The sequence below is a fragment of the Aplidium turbinatum genome, chromosome 3, assembly GCF_918807975.1.
Source record: "Aplidium turbinatum chromosome 3, kaAplTurb1.1, whole genome shotgun sequence".
NCBI lineage: Eukaryota > Metazoa > Chordata > Ascidiacea > Aplousobranchia > Polyclinidae > Aplidium > Aplidium turbinatum.
In genome coordinates, this window is record NC_137474.1 from 37376997 (window position 1) to 37393705 (window position 16709).

Sequence of the window (16709 nt, forward strand, 5' to 3'; positions counted from 1 at the left end):
GAACCTATGGCAAATGGAGAAATTGAGCATTTTGCTAGATTCATAAGCCTGTTGTGGTTTTGTTTGCAATTACGCTTGCATAATTATTTCTGCTTCTGCAACATAAGCTGCTCCTGTCACTGTGTGTGCAGAAAACCGTTGATTTCAGTTAAAATTTTCAAGCAGCTTCTGTTAAAATGACATCAAAATAAAAGTTATTTTGCCGCTTAAACAAACTGACTGTTTCATTTTGCTTGTTATTTTTTGAACACTATTTTATGCAACTCAGGTAAATATTTGTAAGTGGTGACAAGTTCAACTATACCCGGACGTATTCAAGCCCATTTTTACCACAACATTCCAATTAAGGAGTTCATTTTTAGGCGTATTTTTTGATACTTTTTTCTGCTCCACATAATCCAGGAGTGTTACCTAATTTTATGCCTTTGCAAATAATCTAACATTTAATATTTAGCAACTTTTTGAAGAACATATTTCAAGACCGCTTGCTTTCAATTGTACGTTATTTTTTTAATTCCAATAGTGTCGTCCGTTCGTCTTCTACTTGATCTCACAACAAAACAATTGTGAGCTCAAATCGATTTTTCCGTCAAGACGACGCTATAAAAAAATATTTGCTAATAATAATGTTACGGTCTTTATTTATTGTTGCTCTTTTAGCAACAGAACTCATTTTTAACTTTGTATCAAATTTAGGATTTTGTCACACTATTACCCGATTTATCCTCAGTCCTCACTGCATTATCCAAGAAAAAACACAATCGGTACCGTCTTTAAAGTTTTCGGTATGACTCGACCTGGAATCGATTTAAAATCTACCAGCACTAGAGACGAAGGCGATAGCGACTCGGCCACTGAGCTGGTGGAATTATTTATTAAGAAAGTCAATCTGAAAGTATTTGAAGCTGTATCAATCTGAAAAGAATTTTCTTTCCAAACGACATGCTTTTGGTTTGCGGCAGCCATAGCTGCCACAAACTGAGACATTCCTCTTGCTTTCTGTAGCCTACTCGTAGACGTAACCGAGATTTATATGCAAATGACTGTATTTCGTAATAAATAACTCACCGAGTTTGTTTTTTGACTGTCAACGAAGCAATCTGTTTTTTCTTTTCTTTGTGCTGTTTCTTCTATGGCTGATTCCAGTTGTGGATCTTCGTATGGAACTGCGCCTGTCATTGCCAATCAAACTTTTTTGCCTCAAAATGCAATTATCAAAAACCGAATAGACGAGAATGATGAAATTTTTATTTTATAGTTAGTCGATTTTCTGTAACAAAACCACAACTTAATCTTGGAAGAACACTATCAACTTTCCGCAGCAAATATATGAGAGGATGCGCCTCATTGAAGAGATGCGTTGTAAAATGCTTAAAGGTAAAAAGACAAACATGCTGTATTGCAATACATAGTTTTCTTTGCGTTTTCCTGCACTAAAAGCACTAGCACTTGCTTTAGTTGTTGCGCCGCTTATTCTCAAAACGTAAATAGTGACCATAGTAGCCTATGTTCAATATTGTGTTCTGCAACTGTTAAGGCCTTTTAGAAACTGTGCTTTTTTCGATTACTATCTTACATTGTCATGTCGACACATAATTACTGACTTATCTCACTGCTTTGGGGAAGAAAAAACACATTTGGTTCATGTTTAAAGTCTCCTGCATGACTCGACCTAAAATCGAACCTAGACCTACCAGCTCTAAAGCTAAAAAACAAGCTCTAGGCCACTAAGTTGGTCTCATAACTGGAAATCGATAGTTGCTTTTTCAAAACCATCAAGCTCAAGGCTACCCTGAAGCTGCCTGGCCAGCAAAAGTTGAACCTTTTTTACCATGCCAATGCCGTTTCAGCATTTTAACCTTCTAAAAACGACAGCTTTGGTGATCACTGTCAACTAGCAACGACCTCCTATCATATCGATTCAATGTAGAAATGTTGTTTAAAAACCGTAAAAACAATGCAAAAATGCCTTTACTTGTTAGCTTATGTAACAATCCAATAAATTGTTGTCAACAAGTTCTCGCGAACGCGAATCCAACAAGTCAGTAAGCTTTGTGAAGGTGTCCGTACAGATACCTTGATGAAAGCAGAGAAATCTTGCAGGCTTTGTTATCTCTTATTGTGGCGACCAAATGGTTAAACTTCATTGTTTAAAAAACTGATGACAATATGCTGCTTAACATTGCAGTATTATCAGTTATATGACCGCGAGAACGCTTGCGCCACGGCTGTCAAATTTCACCATTCTTACTCCAATTGAAATCAAATTGACCACATAAAACAAGCTACTAAGAAATCTAAAAAGTAAGCTAGCAAGAAATCTTGCAACTTTAGCTGTGGCCTTCCACTAGCCTACACTTAGAAAGATCTTATTAAACTGTCAACATTCTTGCCAATCCAATTGAAAGTGCTTTGCAAACTACAGGTCTTTGTATGAGAATAAAGCAGAGTAAGTCACAGCATACGGCCCGTAAAACATTTGAATGAGACCCGCTACATTTGAATGTCGTATTACAAACATCAATACTTTCTTGAATTTATTATTATTTGCTACCGTAGATAAAAGGTTATGCATTCGTTAGTCACAAATCGTTGCAAGTTCTTATGAAAGACAAATTTAGGAATAGCATAAAATACTCTGATGACATTTACGTGCCATCGAACGGTTTATAGCTGATACTTCAAAATTAAAAAAATTAGTATTATACAAAGAAAGAAGATTTTGCAATATTCTGTAAAAACCGTTTTAGGGCGTTTGTTTCTATTTCTCAATGTCACCTCATATATTCGACAGTCACTTTTCATAAACTTCACAGGTAGCTCCTTTCCTCAAAATTGCTTTCTTTTACTTTAGCCCTTCCATTATTTTGAATTGTGCAGAGCTGCAACCTTAAAGGTGAACTCGGTAGTTACCAGCTTACATAGCACAAGCAACCAAATTATTCATGTACTTTTTTAATTTGTCAAAATGGCCATAATATTTTTAAAATGGCTCATGCTAATTTGCTTTACTCGGTAGTTAACAGCTTACATAACACAAGCAGCCTAATTATTCATGTCTTTTTTGAATTTGTCAAAATGCCCATAACATTTTTAAAATGGCTCATTCTGGTTTGCTTTCTGATAAGTATGTACAAAAAAATAAAAATGCGACATATTTGAAATATTTTGTTTGGTTTCGACCCAAATTCTTCATTTTGTTTTTATTTCGTATAATTTTCTGCTGAAAATTTCGTTGCGAAAATCAAGCTATTTCGTGTCGTTGTGGACTTAAAACAAAACGCACACAAATCTCAGAATGCAGAAAGCACCGAAAATTTACATTTTGAACTAATCTTGTACCTTGTTTTTCAAAATGTAATAGTAATTAGCGTTGTAAAATGCGGAAATACAAAATATGTCCATCAGGTGTCACGGCCCAGGAGGTGCCGCGCTCTAAAAGATGCCAGAGTTGCCATCATTTAAGTATCAGTTTTCAGATGTGCTGCTAGTGTGCCAAAACGTCAAATGATGACTTAAACTCTTAAAGACATCCAACAACTTCCAGTCTTAATGCAATTATTGTTTGAATTAATTTTTTGATGAGAGTAATTATTAACCTGGTCGTTTGTTGCAGTTAAAAAAGGTGGTTTCATGGAAATTGACAAAATGATTGGAAAACCTTTAGCTCTTTGTTATCAGGCCTGCTATCCCGCAATGGAGGAGCAACATGACAATAAGCGTTATTATAGCTATATTACCTTTTGAATTCGAAAGCGAGTTAAAAAGCAAGAAATGGTATTACCAAAAACTTTGTGTGGCGTTCAGTGCGTTAAATGCCTTATGAGTAGCACAGCAGATATTATCTCGTTAATGGAAATCAATACCTCCAATACAGCTTCATATAGTATTTCATCCAGGTCGTTGCTCACTGCTGCAGGTCCGTTACACAGTACTGTGACTTCAAAATCAATTTTAATCAACATTCGGTTTCCTCAAACTATTCAACACAACTTACGCAAGGCCAGTTCCAGCAATGTCAAATACTGCAGCAACTTGTAAAACTATTCACTCATTGAATTTTTTTTACAGGGGTCTGGAGAAATATATTGTACACACAATGACATTTGTGCAATATGCCTAAATTTAAATGTTGTAACATCATAATACCTCAAAAAGGAGATTTTTACCCCAAATCTTTCTTAGATGTGCACTTGTCCTGTTGTGACGGCTTAGTGAGCTCAAATGATCGATTTTTCTTTACACGTTCACCAATCTATTTTTTTTTTAAATGAAGATTTGAAATATTTAGGAAAAAAATTGTTTCGTAAGCCTAATTTCGAAATACTTTGTGTTGTCTTGATTTTGATTCTGACTAATTTTTTTTTTCGTTTTTATCTCGACCAAAAAAATTCGTTTTAAACAGCCATACCTTCCGATACATTCGATGTATACCAGCCAAGATCTAAAAACTTCCTTAAATGCCAGCCAACTGTTTGAGATTAAAAAAAAATTCTATGAAGATTTAACAGGTAGGCTACTTACAAAAGCAATGTCAAGGTCTTGACTTCTTCGTCTTGGACTTTCAACCTAGCTTTTTATATTTCTAGTTTCAAACCTTTCTGACAGACAATACAAGAAAACTGCTCCACAATCCAAACTTATGTTGTTTGAAAGCTTTATGAATTTTTTAATGACATTATCTAGATTTCCATTCTAACTAAAACCAGGCTATGACATGCTTTTGATACATAATTTCTCACTTCTTTGGTAATTGCAAATTATTTTCTGCCGTCTCTCAGTGTGCCATCGGTGAAGTTATCAGGGTTTCCATTCTAACTGCTACCAGACAATGACATACCATGGACTTCTAAATAGTAGCATCTGGACTGGAAACTCAGTGGGCAACATGAGGCCAAACAGTTGGTACAACAGTTGGCCAACAGTGGGCCAACAGCCAAGTAACTAACCCTGTTGGCCCACTGTTGGCCAACTGTTGTACCAACTGTTTGGCCTCATGTTGCCCACTGAGTTTCCAGTCCAGATGCTACTATTTAGAAGTCCATGGACATACTCTTGATGCATAATTTCTCGCATTTTTAGGTATTGCAAATTATTTTCTGAAGTCTCTCAGGGTGCTTTCGGCGATAGTAGCCTACCAGCTGGCTTTCGAGCGTTTTTGTTTAACTTCATTTTTTTGCTTCTCATACCTCAATGTGACGTATCTCGACGTTATTGCTATGTAATATTGATTCAACTTGTAGCCTAACACTAACCTTTGTCTGCCTGCTGCAAGTCAGTTCATTCTTTAAATATTTATGATTTGAGCATCAAGCTCAGTTCGGCTACCGGAGAACAGCTTAGCTTCGAATTTTTTAACCTCAGTTGTTTTTACGTTGGCTCAACATTGCTTGATGTAGCATGAAAACAAAAATAACGCACCTGTTCTCTAAAGACATACCTAACCAGAAAATCAGTCCCTTTTCCTTTTTTGCACTGATTCAACGTCTGCAGTTGTGAAATTAATGCAAAAACGACAGATTAGCTCACTGAGTGGTTGCTGTGAAGCTGCCAGATTTCGTTGAATGGAAACTGCAGTTTCAATGACGTCAAGACTCTCTTCTTAATTCTATAGCGGTTTAGTGCACCAAAGCTAATTAATTATACATTAATATTATAACAGCACATAAACTTATACTGCGTGGTACAGAGAAAACGTGACAGAAGGTTTTCTGGCACGTAATCTTTGTAACAACATTGTTATTCGTTGCTCATTCTGCACTAAAGTAGTGAACTTAAAGTAGGATTATAACATTATAAGACTTTGCCAGTGAAGTAATAGCAAGATTAAACGGTGCTGATTCAACTTTAGGGGTGTGCGCTTGAACAACCCACCTAAAAGACAGCTCTTCATTCAGCGACACGTAGAGACTGTAATAAATCAGAGAAAACACTTAATCAACAATTGGAAACTTTACTCTGTCAAACTGGGTAACCAGGGCTACGTCGGAGTTCAAAGTTTTTACAAGTATACGAATTTACCAGGGTTTAGCTCCTAAAATAACTTCTTCAGTCTTAGGGCAAAGATTTCAATGGTCAATTAAACAAATGCAATAAAAGAAAATACCTTTTAATTATTGATCTCTTTGAATGAATTCTCTTCAAAAGATTTGTGTTTAAAAGTGATCATACGTAGGCCCACCATGAGAATAACATTTCAACTAATTAAAAAAGGCATCAAATCTAATGCGATGTTTGTGCGAGAATAATTGAGTCTTAAAATGAATCAAGAATTTCTTAAAAGTTTTCGTCTACAGAAAAGACTTGCAGATCTGCACAATAGTTTTCTGATAAACGTTACCTCTTCAATACTGTTTTTTCTTGCAGTGCGCATTACAAAATAATTCTTGCGCTCTAAACTTGGAGATCGCAGCAGATATCTTTGTCATGATTGTGGCAAAAGTAACTTCTCAAAACTATTCTACAACCGCATGGTGTCATGGAGAGCAATTCTATTACCGCATGGTGTCCTCGCGCATGTTTTGGTGACGTTGTTGAAAAGAGAGTAACAACCTCTTTGCTTTTCAAATTTTCTCAAATGCACTAATTATTCAGAATATTATGTGCAATGTGGAATACACAACGTCATTATTATACGCTTAAAGAAGCAATAACAAGAGGATCATTTTAACGCTTCTTTAGAGCAAAGGCGGTGGGATGGCGGTGGGATGGCGCAGCGGGTAAGGCGTTCGCTTTTCAATCATGCAATCCTGGTTCGACTCCCCGCTTATGCTGGTTGTTGACAAACACCGCTCACCTCTACCCAGGGTGTAATAAATAAATTGGGTGGGCGTAGTTGCCGAAGTAAAGGTGGCCGAGAGAAAGGAACTGGCCACCCTACTCTCGTTAGTGCCAAAGGCTTAGTACAATGAGAACCTTATCTTCTCATCCCCCGATGCTTGGATCAAGTATGGGACTCACCTTTAGAGCAAAGTACACTTCAATAACATAACATTATTGATGAACCTACTACATTATACTACTTTGGAAAACAAAATATCAAAACAATATTTTTACTTTATCTTCAAAAATGTAATAGCTGTGTCAAATATATGTTCAGTGTTTTTCTGTTTATATACGCTCAGCTTGGCTTTTTTGATTGGCTTCGAGCACTTTATTGCAGCGTTGATGGCATTTATTGTTGATATAGGATGTTTATTGTATACATGTATCGTATCAGGCAAAAGCCTTGAGCGATTTCTCTGGTCTAGACGGTGTCCTACTGTCCATTGTCACCGAAACAAATATTTGACCTTTGTAATCGAACAGCAACAACCGCACTGGACAACGGTTTTCGGGTTTTTGACAGAGGAAATAGCTGTTGTTTTGCAAACTTGCATTTTTTCTCAAAGTCGTGTCAATGATTCATGTAAATCAGGGAGCGCAAAACTATGACCTATGGGCCGGATGGTGCCCCTGAGATTAATCTTTCAGGCCTGTAACACTGTTCAACGAATACCATAAAGCGAAAATATTCAGGATTCACTAAAAAAACGGTTTGGAAGGACAAAAAGGGTGAAGTGACGCTTTTCAAGTAGCCTACCAGATGCCCTTAATCTCTATAGAAATTGTTTAATAAATAATAATTAGTTTATTTGGTGCAAAAATTTAGTACAAAACATTTGTTGCTTGTGCCCTTTTCGAAAAGGGGGAAACAAGACAACTTTTTCATTCGCCTTTACCGAAACCCATCCCTGCCTATGATTCATAATTCTGAGACAATCAATCGTGTCAATTCACTTGTTGTCATACATCGGGATATTTTGCATCTTATTCTAGCCGGCCAAATCTGTCATTTTTATATTGATTCAACGTCTACAGACGATTCAACGTTGAATCAATGTAAAAATGACGAACTTTGCTGGCTAGGATAGTACTTCAGTTACTATAAGTTACATAGTATATTAAACAAAAAGGGTATCCCGTTTTCGATCATACCGCTAGTGCAGCTCACTGTAGACAGGCAGTACATACTTGTACCAGTGCAGCACATACTCATACCAAGACACTTGAAATGCAGCATGGTGTGTGCCACCAATACTAAACTCCATGGTTTTATACCTCACCCGGTGGCGCACTCTCTTGGTATGAAGCTGTCTCGGCCTATCAAGGTCAAGCTAAATAGAATTCGAACCGAAGTTGGCCGCTTCTATTGTTATATGCACAAGTAGGGTTTGGCGCCTTCATCGGTTTGCGAATGCGGCGTGGAGGAACAAACTGCCTACCATGTCGTTTTTCAATGTCCCACTTACAAAAGCGCCAAATGTACTGCATGGCATATCAGCAGTGGACGAAGCTACACTGACCTGGCTTTCTATCACTTGCCCTGAAATCTAAACGATCATATCTCATACGAAAGAAGAAGAAGACCATTTCTTTTCAGTTATCTGACCTGTTTGTTATAAAACTTTAGCAAACTTTGATGTCAGCTGTAGTTTTAATTTCATGCCAGAAGGTCACTGTAAGTGAAGGCTGTTAGCTCGTGGTGCATATCAGCATTACTACACTTCTGTTCTGGGACGATCATGCTGCAAATAATAGGTGGTTCATCGTTCATATGTAATACGTTCATGCCAACATAACTACATCAAGGAAATCAATAGCGTCTTTTGGACATAATAAGGACAAATGTTATCAATAAACATGATAATCCACTACTAAAGCAATCGTTTCGTTTTAGTCGTTGCATAATTTTTTTAAGGCTTGAGGTTTTTTCTGCTGATAACCATCCAAACTTGTTTAAGATTTGATATTACAAAATGTGGATAAACTCATTTGATTTAATTTGCAAAGAGATTAAGTTTGGATTTGTTGTTATGCAATTGACCGACAACTATAGTCACGGGAACTGTAATCTTACTCCACTTAGTTTAGGACAAAAAATCGCCAAGGCAGCAAATGGCTTTGTTTAAGTAACCTATTGCCCTTTGCAGAGGTCGCCACACGGTCAGCCTACAATGCCATTTTTGTTTTTTTATTGAAACTTTTTTGTTGTATATTTGACATATAATAACATTGGATTTCCATTAACGAATTGTGTCACTGGACAAGGATTTGTCTTATCCACTGTGAGCCTGTGTTTGCAAAGCTGTCAGGTGATCTACTTGCAGCCTGAGTACCGTACACAAGATAACGATCACTAAGACAAATCCTCAAGAAAAATAATAGCCCAGCTTCAGCAATTGATCCTTTCACATTGATCTGACAGATTTTACAGACTGACTCAGTATGATGGTGCAATCGTAGGATAAAATTAACTGGAAGATTGTAGGCCAATCGCTTTTTTATTGCTTTTTGTAATCAATATTTAGTAATGCCTTAATGGGCATTTGGAAGCCATGTAACTTTTTTAGGGTGGGACTACATGAGCTTGAGAGGTTGCCGATCTTTTGTCACTTGATGAACGTATATGCATCAGTTTATGTCGTTGTGGATCCTTCTCTTTATGGGTCAATCCGACAGATGTTTGAGATAAACTCTATCTTGTTCTTTCAATTTATGTTTTTGTTTGTGTTTTTTTTTTAATACTCCACAAGCACACTGGCCGAGACAAGTGGGTAAAATGCCTGTAAACTGGCCAGTATTTTCAGGAAGCATCACTTCCAAAAGGTTAGTCAGTCGTTGACTTCTAGTGTGTCGCTGATCTCTGAATTAAAGAAATAATTATGTAAAAAAATGTTCTGTAAATTTAGAAACGATCTCAGCACTTGCTGCATCAATTTCTTGGCCGCAAGAAGTTAACTAAATAATGTTCGTCTACGTGGCTCAGTTCATTAGACTCTGGACTTTGCAATCAAATAAATGGCAAGATCAAGCAACAATGGTTCGACTCTCGGGGTGTCGCTTAAAAAACTCACTTTAAAGATTGTTCTCCATTCAGCGGCACTTTGTGGACAGAACAATTCACACACAACAATATTTCAACAAGCCGAAAGTTTACTTTGTTCATCTTGGCGACAGGTTTACATCAGTAGTTCTAAAGCCTCTAGTCTACAAGTATGCGAAACTGCCAACCTTTCGAAGAGATTCTCTCACTCCGAGTATGAAGGTACCCACAATCCATCAATCATGTCAGATATTTGCTACAACCAGGGGCTCTATCCACTTTTAGAATTCGGGGGGTGATTTTTGGACAGTGGGTTAAAATCATCATAGTCATTTCAACTTCTGGGGGGCTACGCTCCCCAGACCCCCCATTGCAGCATCAGCTTCATTGATCATCAACGTACACAGGGTTTCCAAATGGTTTCACAAAGTATGTTTCGATCGGAAATGGCATTTTTGGGTAAGCATTTACCTAAGTTAAAACTCCACAGTGTAAACGCCTGTCTCGTACTTCAGGGTTACCAAATCAAAGAACTGATAACAGCCGAAATATTTTTTTTTCAAAATTTCTTCAATACAGTAAAATATTACAAAACCTTTTCAAAGCCAAATGAGTGTGTGTGGGGGGGGGGGGTGATTTTGCATTGCTCACCCCCCACTTCAATGAGTGGGAGGGTGATCACCCCCCTCAACCCCACTTGGATAGAGCCCATGGCTACAACCACATTTTATTTGTCTCATTTGCAAATTTAAACTCGCTTAAAGCTATGAAAAGTCGAAGGCTTAGAGTGAGCAATCGCTCCCTCCGAGAAAAATGTTTTTAATACCGTACCGTTGCAACGTTTCAACGACTATGTATTACATGTTGAATAATGTTTCATAAATGTTTGGCTTCATTGATTGCCAGCTACGTCACAGCAGCTTGGCACCGAAGCGGTAAAGTTCGTCGATTGCTGAGTTTACAACAACATCAATAATCCGAAGGCCCACTTAAAAATATAATAGGTTTTGGATCCAGTATTGGCCTGTCAAGGGTGGAATAAACTCATGTTTGAAATAACAAGGATGCTCTTTTAAGAAGCATATTTTTACCCTAATTCTCGTCGAGCCTATGAAGGAAAATGATTTTGATGAAATTTGGAGATTGGATTGACATACAAGCAGGAATAAGACGATTTTGTAAGAGCAGCTGGGAGGCCAAGCGATAAACGTTTAATCGGTGCTGCAATTTTGATAGTTTGACGCCCATTATGATCAAACAATTGGGTCTTCAAAAAGACACACCATGGTATGTTTGCAGGTAGACTCAAACTTTGACTTTCTTTCTCATTCATTGTACTGAAATCTTCACCTTTGCTGGAATTGCTAATTGGCATAACAATGATTCACACAAATTCAAGTAGCCTATAAGAATTTTGACGTTATGGAGTTATTTGATTTTGCGTATTGCCAATGCTGCAAGGAAATAAACTGTAAAAAAATCTTCAATTGATGAAGTTGCTAACGAGCATTCATATGGATATAAAAAAGAAGAAAAAAAAAAACTGAGTTACTTTGTCGGAATAGGATATGATTTGCTGAGAACAATCTATTTCAAAGCTATAACGCAGGCTCAGCATGATCACGAGATCACAAATACGCAAGCTTTTGAAACAAAGCCTAGTGAATAGAAAACAACTGAAACAGGAAGGAAAGTAGGAGTTTGTCTCGAATTTTTCCCGTTGCATTTTGAAATGCAATGCTCTGTTGTCATGCCTTTGAGTGACATCTTGGAGAAGTCGTACAGTTTTAGCAAACTTTGTAATCTCATACCCAAACTGAAAAATCCTGACTTTAATTCAACGTCTTTTGATATTTGATGTTGGCAGTTAAACAACTCTTCTGCTCAGACTCTAGGGAAGTTATTCAATAATGTGCAATAATGCGGTGACTTAAAAGTATATAAGTAGCTCAATTTCGCTCCTGCAGTAGGCAGACAAATTAATGTTGATAAGGAAGTGAGAAAATGATTTACATTAGTTTTTGACCCTTGCCGCTACTGAAAGGTGCAAACAGGCATACCGTTTGCTTGTTAGGCTATTAACAGTAGCAGAAACTGAATATGGCTTGATGTTTATTGTTTGAACATAAACAATCAATCGATAAACTCGTCCAAAAGCTGGCAAAAAAGTTTAAAACTTAAGCTATCTAAAATTTAGAAATACCTTAACAAAAAACAAGTTGAAAGTTTTTTTATATGTTTACGCGAAGTAGCTAGGTTAACAGTCGATAATTACAGCAGAAACTTACCAGAGTTACTGACATAAGTATTTATATTTTCTGTAAAAAAGGGTCACTTTAAAGTAGACTAGTCTACGTAAAGCGAGATTAACAAACAAAAGTATGCATTGTATTGAAAGCAGTGAATTATTGATGATTTAAGATTCTGGTTTTGCTTGGCTTCTAGTGCAAGAGTCAGGCAGCTTTGATATTAGTAACAGAGCTGCCGAACACATTTTGTCTCGTCCCGGCCTTTTAATGTCAAAATAACAACTAGCACTTAGTAGGATTATGAATGTATTGACAACACTAACCACTAAAGTTCTTCATTTTTAAATTTCTTCTAAAACTCTTTTTTCTTCAGCTCCAAAAAAGTGAATGCCTTCTTTGACAAAGGCTGACAAACGGTGCTATAATAAAACCCAATATGTTTAATGCTAATTGGTTACAAATGTGACTCCGTTTATGGAAACTGATTTTTTTTTGTAGCTATCTATGTTATGTGGCAACAATACATTATTGCTTTTGTGATTGTGCTTGCTGCAAATGGCTAGGTTAAGTTAAACAAGGCAAAAGTTTTCCAAACTGTCAAAAGCCTGGTGTTTTTTAAACTTTTCGTTTCAAAATTATAGTAGGCTACAGGAGTTTTTTCAAACCTACCTATTTTAGGTACGAAGTGTATGAACAGTTAGTAAGCTTATCAATCAAAACAACAATCCAAAACAGGGGTTCCCAACCTGGGGGCCATGGCCCCCTAGTGGGCCATGAGCCTTTTTCAAGAAGGCCATGGAAAAATTTGAAAAATAATATTTTTTAATTTATCATCTCTTAGACCACTCCAACACTATAACAAAAAAAATAAATTGAAATTTAATAAAAATGCCCACTTGAGAGATTTGATGTAAGAATTCAGCAAGTATTTCCTTGACATACCAGATCAAGCTGCTACACTAGTAAAAGATCCTTTGCATGCAACCCGGTTGAGCTTTGAGAAAGATAGTTTTGACCACATTTTGGGCAAAACTAAGCAAATGGTACCCTAAGCTGAAATTGTCATGCCATTGTTGTTGCCTTTCCCCAGTGGCGTAGCTAGGGCATGTGCCGCCCGGGGCGGATTCAGATTTTGCCGCCCCTTGAAACTTTTATAGAGACTAAGTTAATTCAGTCAGTTTGCACAAAAAAAACCTTGTAGTTTCAAGACATTTGCAATAGATAATTTCATTTTCTTAATAATTATTCTATGTTTTGAAGGTTGCCATTCTGTTTGCTTTTATTTTTCGTGTACTTTTGCATTATCAAAAAAAAAAAAAACGTCCTGTCTGAAAGTGCCGCCCCCAGACGTGCCGCCCGGGGCGGTCCGCTCGCCCCCGCCTCCCCCTAGCTACGCCACTGCCTTTCCTATCAATATATCGTTGTGAATGTGGGTTTTCAACAATGTTACTTCTGAAGACAAAGCAGCGCAGTGTCTTGGATATTTAATATGACATGCGGCTTTCTCTTTCCACCACCAAACCAGCATTTGAAGACATTGTCAAAGCAAAAACAAGCTCAACCATAACATTAACTGCATATGTAATAACTAATTAATGTACTATCATGTTTATTGTGTGTTGTATTTATATCATTTTATCATTTTAACTACCGGTTACTGTATAAACAAGTTTTTTAATTGAAATGATGTTTCTAATTTTTTCTAAAGGTTGAAAAAAATAGGGGGGCCATTAATTTTTCAAAATTTACAAAGGGGGCCACGACGTAAAAAAGGTTGGGAACCCCTAATCTAAAAGGATATTTGTGTAAGCTTTTTTTAATAAGAGGTAGCCTACGGTGCAATAGCCTACTCTTGATTTTTCACGATCAATATAGCCTATTAGCTTTTTTGTGAAGAAAGTTAGAAAATATTACCTGTTGCAACTTGCAAAGAAAACATGAGACTGAATATAAACATAAAATAGAAAAGCGAGTAAACTGACAAAAAGTACGTCGAAATGACTGCTTAGGAACAGAAGTTGTTAAATTTTGCATTATTTTTAGATAAATTGGAGAAATCAAATATTCTTTTAGCACCTTTGTCAAAAAAAGTTCAATTTGATGCTGTTTTTTGTTTGATTAAGCTCAGGGTTGCATTTCTGGAGAGGAGGGGCTCGGAGGAGCTCAGCTCCCCGAAATAAGAAAAATCTTGATGAAAGGGGGCTTTGGGAGGCTCATTTAAGCTTTTATTTTTCCGCTCTTCTGGCTTAAAAACAACTTCTCGATTGAACGGTGAACAGAATTAGAAAAATCACAAAGATAAATTAGTGACAAGAGCTGTTTTCAATAGTTAGCTGTTGTTTTCCATAGTTAGCTACTTTTAATTACCTTGGATTTTTATGAACTTAACTTGGTGGCCAAGATTAGGTTTCTGTTTATGAAGCAATTATGAAAAGACTGAGAAAAAACGGCTTCATTGAAGCTTATTTAAAACAACATTTGATTTCTTTCACATCTGACGGTGCGTCTGTAACAGTAACGAATCCAGTAAGGGGGCGGGCGATTGAGGCGATGGCAAATTGTTACATTAAACGGACCGTTAATTCACTATCTCAACTAAAAAATGCTATTCAAAAAGGAAAATATTTGTTTGAAGAAGTTGTCTATACTTGAGTCCTGGAAGTAAAGAAAATTATTCCTTAAAATAGCATAGGTCTACAGTTAGACCAGTTCTCAGATCGACGAAGTACGCTTCTTTTGACCGTACGCTTCTTTTAAACCGTAGGCTAATCGTTTTTTTTCAAGCTCTGATCGATCCCATTGGAAGCATAATGATGGACATCAACAATGAAAATTGTGTCAAGAAGTTGGGAATTGTTTTACCAGAGTTATGGTCTGCTTCAAGCGAAGTTTCATGACAAGAAGGAGAGCATTGATTACAAGAAATAGAGAGGATATTTCATGTTATGGCTCCTATTTCCGATTGTACGTTGACTGTCTAATTGTGGCCTACTGTCAACTACCCTACACCGATAACTTGTAGCCTACAGACTTTGCCCATATAACAACACAGCTATAAGTTATAATAGAGCCCTCCAAGTAAAAGTTTAGGAAAACACCCCTGATCAAGCTATCTGGTGAAATTTGCTCCGCAAGAAAAGTTTCTTTAAACAGAATAACGACGAGGCAAATATCATTGAATAGCTGTAGTCTTAATTTGTCTTGTCCAATCTAACCTAGCCTAGGCTACCACCAGACAGGACAAAATAATAATCATGCAACAAGCAACTGTTTAGTTTACTTTGTCTTTTTCTAACCATCACAACGAAAAACCATAGCCTATAAGTTATGCCAAACATAGCAGAGGTCTAGAAAAAGGTAGAAGCGACAAAACGCGGACATTATAACGTGATGATACCAAAGCAGGACATATGGCACTGGAAAAAATTGTAGGCTGAAGTGATAACTCCAGTTCTGCTTTCTTATTGCACACTTGCAAAGTTTTAATGAACGATCATGGCGATTCGCGCATAGCATGTTTGCCTTTAGATAGGACGTTCATGTCTCCTTCTTCTACAGTGGGGTGTAATTTCTTTGACAAGCTTAAGTTCTAAAAACACATCTTTCTGCAGTTAAATCAGGGATGAGTTAAATACTATCAAAAAGTAATTGAGAAAGAACACACTCAATAGATCTGCAGACCTGGAATAAACCAAGAATTGCCTAAAAAAATAAGAACAAATTGATTTAAAAAATTTAAAGAACCAAGTTGAGCTTTTCAAGTGTCTTTGGCATCAATTGATCAATGCTCAATCGATGAGAGCACGTTGAAATTGTGTTGGTTGGTTTTGAATCTTATCCTCGAACTGACAAAGCCTTAATAGGTTATTCCTGGTAGTTTCGCATACGGTAGCCTACATGTAGAGGCAAGCCACTGTGTAGACTGTAGAGGCTCTTGATGCAGGGCCGGTTACCGAGATTGTAGACATAGAGTGGTTATCTTATGTTATTTCTTCAGTGAAAAAAAAAATGCTGCAATATTTAGCTCAGTTTAATTTGTTTTTATTTATGACCACCATAACGAAAAACAATATAGGCTAATGCTAAATATAGCAAAGGTCTTGAAAAAGATGAAAGCGTAATAGGTGTTAATCTTAGTCATATAACACAACACAATATTAATAACAAGTTATTTTTTCCTTTAAAACTGCGTGGAGAAGTAACAATTTGCTTCAATTGTTTTGTCAAATCATGACAGACAATTTGTATCAATTTGAATGAATTCTGGTTGTCAGCTGTCAAATTTAATGATTGCTCACTTCTTTATTAAATTCCTCACTTTTGAAATTGTAGAACGTTATTTTATTTACTGTTTTATCTAGTGTTTTGGTTTCTCCAATACACTATATATTTTTGATTAAAAGCAACATAATTATTTTTAAAACAGAGTCTACTCAACTGTGATGCTCTGAAACAATTATTATTTTATTACGATTGCTGAAGGGGAGCGTTTCAGACAAGAGATCGCTTCGAACAACTTCCGGTATTAGGCGCTGTTGAAAGCTTTTTACTTTCTGTTTGATTGGCAGTTCTCTCCATTTGATGCGGCAGATAGT